Source organism: Bison bison, unplaced genomic scaffold (genome assembly GCF_000754665.1).
Source record: "Bison bison bison isolate TAMUID 2011002044 unplaced genomic scaffold, Bison_UMD1.0 scf7180017864383, whole genome shotgun sequence".
NCBI lineage: Eukaryota > Metazoa > Chordata > Mammalia > Artiodactyla > Bovidae > Bison > Bison bison.
In genome coordinates, this window is record NW_011494955.1 from 6,511,204 (window position 1) to 6,521,758 (window position 10,555).

Here is a 10,555-nt window from a genome sequence, read left to right on the forward strand (position 1 = left end):
GGGAGCGGGGCCTGCCTGCAGCCCTCTGTGCGTCCTCCCCAGGGGTGAGGGGGTGGGGAATGCGTGTCCACCCTTCTGGAAGAATCGGGGGCCCTCTGGAGGGGAGGAGTATCTGGTGTGTGTTCTTCAAGGGTCGTTGTTGAGGTGCTGGGGATTTCTGTCCCTCTGAAATGGGAGGCTGTGTCCTCTCTTTTTAAGGGTGTCTTCCTCACCTGGATCTTTGTGGGTTCAGCTAATGGACAGTGGTCTTTTGGAGCCTGCAAGTTGACTTTTTGTGGGTATCACTCCATGACCACCATTTCAAGATCATCTCTATAGCCCCCTCCACACACACTCTGGGTGCCCCCCTCTATGCCAGTCTCGGAGAGGGGTGCAAGGCCCAAGGCTCTCTGAGACAGGCGGGGCCCTGGGGGCCCTGGCAGGGGCTGCATGTTTGGAGAGTTCTCCAGCCATGGCTTTGCTCACCTCCACGCTGCAGGGCCCCTGACGGTCAGATCTCAGATGCTACCTTGAGACCAGACCCCAGACACCTTCTCCAACCCCTGTGGCTCTTTCCTGCGAGATCTCAGGGTGATCTTCAAGTGTTCTCAAAGTGATCCCTCACACTGAAGAGGATCCACCTTTGTCCAGAGACTCCTGTGTCTGTGTACCTACTGCCGGGAGCATCCTGTTCACCCGTTGCTTGTCAGAGCAACTCCAAAAATAAACAGGAGAAACTGAGGCATAGAGCATGATTTGTCCAAGGTCCTACAGGTGTGGTGTGAGTCTGAATTTGAACCCAGCTCTGCCTGGCTCTAACCATGTGCTCTTCCCACCGGCCCTGGCCGTGGCCACCCCCTGAGCTCCTAGCTGGTATGGCGTCTGTTTGCCCCCATGACACTAAAGCAGACTTGGGAGGCAAACAGTTGACTCTGCAGGAGGCCCGGTTCTCAACTTCACCACCCAGGGTTCCCGTCTCCAGGGAGGATCCCCAAGGGCTGAGAAGGGGTGGGGTGAGGAGCAGAAAGAAGCTGAGTGTCAGCACACGTGGGCTTTTCAGGAGGCAACAGGAGGTATGTGCCCAGTCCCAGGGCTGAGAAGAGACCATACGTGCACGGTGACTGTGGGACCCACACACACCAAGGCACATAGCCAGAGGCTTGAAAGGTCGTCACACACACAAACACAGACACACGTAGGAGTGTAGACGTCTTACACATGCATGTTCCACATGGTGCACACATGGTCTTTAGGATTGTTATAAACACGAGCACATTGTAATGGGTCAGTGGAATGGTTACACAGAGTTGCACTGGTTTGTGGGTCATTGCACACACACACACTATCAGAACCTTTAAAGCAGGAGTAATGGGGGTGGGAAGAACACCTGAATTTGTTGCAGGAACAGATTGATCCCAGAGCCTGGCCAAGCTCCAATTCAGGAAACCCAGACCCTTCCCCTCCCCACACCACCTACCCTGGACAGGCCGCTACCAACCACTGGCCCTCTGCTCTCCAGACCCAAGACCTGAACTACTCACATACACACACAGAGACCTGCACACACATGTAGCCTTGGAGAAAGCCTGCATTGACAGAGGCAGTTGTCTGCCACAGACGTGACCTACAGGAGTCACGTGCATCTTTCCAAAAGGGGCCACAGCCTTCCCATAAATACATCTGTGCAAGACTCTCACACAAACATGCCTGGATGCCAGTCACACACAGTCACACACACACAGAACCACCCGTGACCCTCACACAGGCCCGCGGATCCATGCATACAAGAGAGAAATTTGCTGAATCAGGAAACTCCAACTGAGGCTCTGTAACAGCCTAGAGCAGTGGGAAAGGAAGGGAGCTGGGAGGGGGCTCAAGAGGGAGGGGCATGTGTGTACCTATGGCTGACTCATGCTGATGTATGGCGGAAGCCAAAGCAATATTGCAAACCAATGATCCTTCAATTAAAAATAAGTATTTTTTTTTAAAGACAGAAAAACAGATACACAAGCAAATCAGTCACACAGGCACCCATAAGACTAAGCAGGCACGGACACCCTGCCCTCAGCACAAAAGGAATTCTCTCAGCTGCCCCTCAAGCTTCCTTCTTGGCCAGACAAGGCCCAGGCTTGCCCCATCAGCTCCATCCCCTCCCTGGCCCAAGACAGACCCTGCCCTGCCTGCCCTGGCCTGCTTGGGTGGGGCCCCGCCTGCTCCCAGCGCCAGCTGCCAGCTCAGCACAGGGCAGGGTGCCCCATGCTGCAGGCTGCCGCTCTGGCATGTCGCTGGCCCCACCCCCTCCTCCCAGGCCTGCCTGCTACCTCAGCATCTGGGCCACAGCCTGGGTTCCACCTAGCTTGTTACTGCAGGCGGTGGGCAGGGCGACTGACCCCTAGAGCTGGGAGCCAGGAGAAGGAGCCCACTGGCAAGACCCTCGGGAAATGGAACAGTCCATTGGCAGCCTCCCACCACCACCACCCCCCGCTGTCCCTTCTTCTTCTCCAGATTGACCTCTGGGTAGAGTTACTGCTCTCCCGGCGCTGTCCCCTCACCCACAGACATCTGTGCCCATAGGCTCCCAAGCATGCAGACACAACCAGCCCTTCTCACAGCCCCACATACACAGCCCTGCACGCACAGCCACCCAGCCACCCACTCCCAGCCTGTCATACCCAGTACCCCAACACCACCAGACCAGCAAACCCCCACCACACACAGGGTTCCGTGCAGTCTCCGTAAAATATGCACAGTGGGCAACGGTGTCCCTGTGCATGTCCAGTCACTCAGACCTGTACAGCGTCCCTGGGCATTTATAATTGTCCCAGACACAGTCAAGCCAGTTCCATCCTGGAAGTGCTGGTTTTAGGGGGCAGGTCTTTGTACCCTCCTTGTGTTTGCAGTTCTAGGACATTGATTTCATTAATCAATGGATTTCATTAATTCTTGTTCTGTCTGTACGCTGGAGCTATGACAAGCCTGTCTGGGGCGGATGTCACCCCAGCAGCTGTGCCCTCCCAAGTCTGGCCCCTTGGGGAGACAGGCGAAAGTCAGAACCTCCCCCCAGATTCTCTCCTCCCCCGGCCCTCTGGAGACCCCATCCCAGCTTCAGAGTCAAGGCACAGGCCTCTAAAAAGGCCCCACGTGGCCTCCAGTGCTTGCGCTGAACTTTCCTCATCTGTTGCTGGTAGCATAGTGTGTTCAGCTTGTGAAAACCCGTCAAGCTGTACATTTCTAAAAATTATATCTTATTTATTTGGCTGTACCAGGCCTCAGTTGTGGCACACGGGATCTTTTGATGTGAGTGCTTCTTGTGTGTATGTTTTAATGCACGTCAATGAAATAATTTTTTTTTAAAGTAGACCCCACACTGCATACACTGCATACAGAGCTGTGTCTTTCTGGGTTGATGTGAAAGGCCTGTCTGTGCCTGTCTGCGCCTGCGCACATGGTACCTCCCATGTGGATTAGTCTGGCCTCTGCTGCCTGAGGCCCTCTGTGTGTGCACTTACCACACACACATATGAGCACACACACACAAACATGCATACATATGCACACACATGACCAGCTCCCTGCAGGTCTTCTGTGATGGTGAGGCTGCCGCTGGGAGGAGGGAGAAGGGATGTAGTCAGGCTTTCCTGCCAGGAACAGGGATACGAGAGGCATTCCAGGCAGACTCACCAAGCTCACCATCTGCTGGGGCGTAGAGGTTGGGGGGCAGAATTCCATGCAAAGAAAAGAGCCATGGGTTGGAATGCAGGGGAGCCTGGAGCCCAGCCTCAGACAAGTCAGGATTCAGAAGCCTCAGGAGTACTTAGGACGGGAGCCCCATGTCAGCACACTGCCGCAGGGGAAAGCTCACGCGAAGAGCAGGGGTGTGAGACTGCGCTTACTCTGGAAACCTGCAAGGAGCTGAGCTGCTGGTGGGGGGGGGCTGCTTTTCATGGGGGAGGTGGTGGGGTTGTGGTGCCAGGTGCCAGCTGCATTCGATGGGGCAGGCGTCCCTTTTCCAGGGCCAGGAATCCCATCTGCCTCCAATACCTGCTCCTCCTGGATCCTGCCGACCTCATCTGCCTCCCCAGCTTCACCTGCCAGCCCCCGATCCTTCCACAGCAGAGCCTCCTGCCCCAGCTTCACCTGGCTTTGCCTATGGAGCTTGGAGCCTGGAGCCTGCCAACTGCCAGGAGAGGCAGGAGCCAGCAGCTGGCACCTGGCAGTGTGGCGCCCTCTTGGGGAACCCCCGCCACCTCTCACCTGGAACTCAAAGTTTTCGAGCAATAGAGAGGACACGCATCCACCAGAACAGGGCTGCCCTCAGCCCGCAGCTCCTCCACCGCCACAACCACACCGCAACCACTGCAACTATGGCCCCTGGGTTGCCAGGCGTGTAGGACATAGGTCTCTGTGTGTGTGTGTGTGTGTGTGTGTGTGTGTGTGTGTTAGTCACTCAGTCATGTGTGACTCTGCAGCCCCAAGGACTGTAGCCCACCAGGCTCCTCTCTCTGTCCATGGAATTCTCCAGGCAAGAATACTAGAGTGGGTAGCCATTCCTTTCTCCAGGGGATCTTCCCGACCCAGGGATCGAATCCAGGTTTCTTGCATTGCAGGCAGGTTCTTTACCATCTGAGCCACCAGGGAAGCCCGTAGCACATAGGTGGATGCAGACCAAAATCCACCCCCAGCTCCATTCACTTAGCAAGCAAGAGTCTGACCAGGGACTGCAAGACCCCAGAGGACAGGAGCTTCCTTTGATCTGCATGAATCAAATCATGGTGGTGGGCTTGATTCGACCTGGGAGGAGGGCTTGTGGGGGCCTGCAACCCACCTCCCAGCTCTGGCTCCTGGAATGGGGAGGATGCCACAGGCACGCCAGCTCTGCTCTAGCACATAGAGCTGCTACTTCCCTGCTCCTCTGCTGCCCCTCTGTGGACACCTGATGAACCTCCTTTTTGCGCAAGTACAACCTCCCTCTGAGCACAGCCCAGTCTTTCTTCCCATTCTTTGGAGGTTCAGACAGGCTGAGCAACAGGCTGCAGGGAAAGAGGAAAATTTAGAGCTCTCTGGGTCCCTTGGGTCTCCACCACTTCAGTTCCCCATAAAACAGATGCTGGACTGAGGTGGGAGCTGGTGATGGAGATTTTACAGCCCCTTTCATCTGCTTCCCCTCAGTCCTTTTAAAATATGTATATAATTTTATTTACCTATCTATTTTTGGCTGTGCTGGGTCTTTGTTGCTGCGTGGGCTTTTTCCAGTTCAGCAGGCGAAGGCTACCCTCCTGTTGTAGAGTACGGGCTCAGGTGTGCACGGGATCAGCAGTTGTGTCTCCCAGGCTCTAGAGCACAGACTCGATAGTTGTGGCTCACAGGCTTAGTTGCTCTGCAGCATATGGGATCTTCCGGACCCAGGGATTGAACCCACGTCTCCTGCATTGGCAGGTGGATTCTTTACCATTGAGCCACTGGGGAAGCCACCCCCCGGCCCACTCCTTCTGTGTTGGTTCCGGCTCCTATGCTTTGGAAACAAAGTTAAGTTTTGTCTCTCTGACCTCAGTCTCCCTACTTCTTTTTTTTCTTTTGCCTGTCTCTCTTTCTCTGTCTCTCGTTTTTTTTTTTTAACCATACCTTGGATTTTAGTTTCTGACCAGAGATCCTACCATACCTGCTTCATTGGAAACTCAGAATCTTAACTACTGGACCACCAGGAAAGTACCTCAGTCTCCCTCTTTTGAACCAGAGCCCAGAGATATGTTTTCTGAGGCTTGTGTGGTCTTGGCCTGGACAGTGTTTTTTCTAAAAATTTGAATTAGTTGTTAACTTTTTTTTTTTTTTTTAATTTTTGGTAACCCGTGCAGCATGTGGGATCTTAGATCCCTGACCAGGGATCGAATCGACTTCCCCTGCATTGGAAACACTAAGTCTTAACCACTGGAAGACCAGGGAAATCCCAGTTGTTAACATTTTTAAATCAAGAGAGTTTCTGTAAAAATCCAGATTTCCGATTTTTGTTGCAAAACTGAAAGTTCTGGAATCCCTGAGTGTCTGTATCAGGCAGAGGCTGAGGAAAGAGGCTGCCCTGGGCCTGGCCCAATTTTGGGGGGAGCTAGGACAGGGCACAGAGAGAGGCCCACCACCCCCTGTTCTTCTAACCCAGCTGCACCCTGAATCTCACCCTGCATTTGAAAGGCCCTCATGCACAGACCTGTGAACACCCTAAAAACTCTTCCAAAAGCCCTCTGTGCCAGCCCAGTAGAAATATAATGTGAAACCTAACAACCAACATTGTCTTCAACCGTGGAACCAAATACACTCTCAAGGGAAAATACCCTCTCAACCACCCAGCTAAGCAGCACTGACGTAAAACAGAAGAAGCTGTTACGTGGTCACAGACACACTTTGCTCTGTCTTCAGTTTGATGCTTTTGACAGTCAAGAAAAATACAGTTTGATTTCATCTTTAAATTATTTTTTAATTTATGATTCTGTATTTTTGTTCTTTTTACCTTTGACTCCCCTTTGCCCATTTTAAAAATTATGACCTTTATTTGCAAATGCTCAAGATTGACTCAATGATGAAAAAAAGCCAACATTTGATTGTCCGATAATGATAATTTCACATTGGGATATACCTTGTTTCACATTCATTAATTAAACTTTTCAATAAAAGGGAATAATAAATAAAGGAAAGCTAAAAAGGAATAATGATGGATAGATCTTTTAATGCTTAAAAAAAGAAAGAAATATAAGTGAAGTGAAGTGAAAGTCACTCAGTCGTGTCCCACTTCTTGTGACCCCATGGACTATACAGCCACTGTCAGAACCAGAGGTTCAGCAGCAGACAGAGCCCAAGGAAGATGCCCACTTCCTGGAAGTGCACTCAAGGCCATCTGGATAGGAACAGGAAGACACAGCTCTGTCTGGGTGGGCACTTCCTTGGTCCCTTGGACTCCTCACCAAGGGTCGAGAGTCACGGCCAGAGGGTAACGGAGCAATGCCTGATAAAACAAGAGCCCCATAGTAGGGATGCCTCTGGCCCAGAGATTATCAGTAATTGTAGTTGGCATAGTCCTCGCTATTCCCTTTTTTTTTTTTTTGGTCTGTGCTGGGTCTTCGATGCTGCATGCAGGCTTCTCTTGTTGCAGTGCGCTGGCTCTAGGCACTTCTGGTCAGTAGCTTCATTGTGGGGTTCTGGAGTGCAGGCTCAGTACTTGTCACTTGAACTGAGTTGCCCCGTGGCATGCGGAATCTTCCTATACTAGGGATCGAACCTGTGTCCTCTGCATTGGCAGGACCCAGAACCACTGAACCATCATGGAAGTCCACCCTTCCCTCTTACTGTCCCAACAATGAATCCAAATAAATGGCAGGTGTCTTTCTACACTTGGAGCACCTTATAATAGAGATAAAAAGAAGTCAAACCATCCCTGAGTCTGTCTTTCAGTCTCCGGTGGGAGAATGAAAGGCCAGCAAGTTTCAAAAAAAGATAATGTAAAACACAATTCTTTGTGAGCAGAAGGATATCCCAGTGTTTTTTTGTGTGTAAACAGCAGGTGTCTATCCAGTTTCTTACCCCAGACCCACTTTCCTCTTTCACATTAGTGGTCTGACCCCTGTAAGCATTTGAATTTTGACCCCCTAAACCAAAGAAAAAACAAAACTCTAAGTTACCTACAGTCTCTGTTCCAATAAGCCCCCAAAATAGACCATCGTCTAGAAGGAAAAGGGGGTCTAGAGGAAACATCCAGAAGCCAGGAGCAAGGCTAGTGGGGAAGGCTAGTCTGGTTGCACTTCCCAAATCTTTCTCCAGGTGGCGCCAGAAGCCTGAGTAAAGTTACCTAAGGAGCCCGCCAACCTGAGGTTGTACTGCCCTCCTCCCCCCTCATGAGAAGGAAATGGCAACCCACTCCAGTATTCTTGTCTGGAGAATCCCATGGACATGGACAGAGGAGCCTGGCAGGCTACAGTCGCAAGAGTCGGACACGACTTGGCGACTAAACCACCACCACCACCTCTCCCCTCACCCTGGGTGCATCCACCAGTGTGGTCCGTTCCTCAGTCCTTTCCTGTAATCCTGCAACTTCCCCCTAGGATAAAAGAGTCTGGGCAAGTATTAATAAAATAACCTGGGAAAAACAGGTTGAGGTCCTTGTTCTGATCCAAGTTTTGCCCCCCAACAGCCAGGCAACCCTGAGCAAGTGTCTTCCCCTCCCTGATCTTAGGTCTTGTCCTTCACCTATAAAATGAGACTTGACAATATTCCAAGTATATTTCTGAATGAAAGGGGTCACCGTAGAAGGAGACTGAGTTTAGAGACTCACAACTGTATTAAATAAAAGGCATCCTGCACAATACAGTTTTATTGTAGTGAGTTGGAGTTATTACTTCATGTAATGATGGATATTTTTATCATTAAAAAATTTAGGATTTGTAGTTTAAAAACATAAAGTGAGACTCGAACCTTCCTCACAGAGAGGAAGAGCGAGTGAACCAAACCCAAACCAAATGAAACCACTTTGAAAATTGCAAAGCAAAATACACACAGAAGTGAGGAGGAGAAACCTAAGAAAAGCGGGAAGGGAGTGGGGAGCAGAGATATGCCTTGGGATGCCTTTGCCTGCTTCTCAGCCCCAGGCTGCTTCTTGAGTCTCCCTGGTCCTATGAGGAGTAGTATAGTCCATGGGGTGGGGGAGATACAGAGGGACAGAGAGCATTCATCCTGAGCGGGATGGGGAAAGAGCAAGCGTCTCCATTTACTGTCCACAGGACACTTTCACATGGCTGACCAGTTCCAGCCTCACAGCCACTCTGGGCGGTGTTGATTGTCCCATGAAACTGACTGCAAACTGAGGTTCAGAGAGAGGAAGCAGTATGCCCAAGGTCATAGACACCATGATTAGCAAAGCCAGGGTGCCCACCCAGGTCTTCTGATCCTCACACAGTGCCCGGTCCCACTTAGTCACGTGTCCCTGTTGGGAACTGCCAAGTTCATCTTCCTAAAGCACTGCCCCCATCAATTCATTTCCTTGCTCTCCACAAAAAAAAAAAAAAAAGTCTTTAGTGACGTTAGTGCTTCTGAGATCAAGTACAAATTTCTCAGTTCAGCATTCCAGGTCTCCATGACTCACCAAGATGTCCAGAAGATAAGATGGCAGAGCTAGAAGATATCATAGCAACCCTAGAGTCCAGCCCTCTTTGTTCAAGAACAGGAAACTGAGGCCCAGAGAGGGGAGGGCTTTCCCAAACATCCCAGAGCAAGTCAAGGGCAGGAAGCAGGCCAGGGCTGGAAGCCAGTTTGCTTATTGCAGTGTGCTCTCTGTTCATCCTTGGGACTCCTCTAGCAGCTACCCACCTGAGACAGGCAGATATGCTTACTATATTAGAATTAGCTTAGCTGGGAGTAACAGGAAAAAAGACAAAATAACAGTGTCCCAATTCAGACAGAAGCTTGTTTCTCTTTCAATTTTCCAGACACATGGAAATGTTCTGTCCAATGCAGGAATGACATTTCATGGTGCCGTGGACCCAGGTCCTATCCGTCTTCTGCTCTGCCAAGGGTGGCTTCCATTCCCTAGATCACCTCATGGTCCTATATGGCTCCTGAATTGCAGCCATTATGTATGCATTCCTGCCCTCAGAAAACAGAGCTGAAACAGCTCATGCTTTCTGCCTCTAAGAACATTTCCCAGAAGTTGCACCCTCCACTTCCACTTCTATCCCTTTCTCACATGGCCACAACTAACTGCAAAGGAAGCAGGAAAATTAGTCTTTTTTCCTGGTAGCCATGTGCCCAGCTAAAAAGCAGAGTTCTATCTACTGAGGAAAAGAGGAGGAACAGGGATTCGGGAGCCACCAGCAGGGAAAGGCACTAAATCACTGCTGAGACCACCATGTAGAGCAGCACCTCACCTTGCCATGTGCCAAGCATTTGGACCTTTTTCCAGTGTCTGGCTCGCCCCAGATCACCAATAAATGTTTGCATGCCTGAACACACTGAGAAGATATCTCTGAGATGTGTATTGTGTTTTCCCAAGTAAGCTGGAAATAGACTAAGATCTAACTTAGTTCTTTCGCATTCACCTCTGCCATCCGCCTCCCCACCCTCCAGGTACCAGGCACACTGCTAGAGGCACATTTAGGCCAACCCAGGCCTAACTCTGTTTTTTCCACTCCTGCCCAAACCATTACAGAGGACTGGCTATTGCTCACATGGGGCTAAGTCCACTTGGCAGGGAAACACTTTAATAAATCAATACATAAGCTGCTCATGGACTAGGCCTGAGCAAATGGATTTTTTCCTCCAAAAGGAACGAGTTTTTAAAAGGTTAAAATGGCTGAAAATATGGCTTTCCTGGCGGCTGAGTGGTAAAGAATCCACCTGCCAATGCAGGAGTCACAAGTTCGATCCCTGGTCCAGAAAGATTCCACCTGCCTAGGAAGCTCCTACACTAAGAAAAGCCATGCCATTCCAAGCAGAGAACAGCATGTGCAATGGCCCAGGGCAGAAGGAATGTGATGTGAATGCTGCGGAGCTGCACAACTGTGGGAGAGGGTGGGTGGAGGGGAGTTGGGAGAGGGGGGAT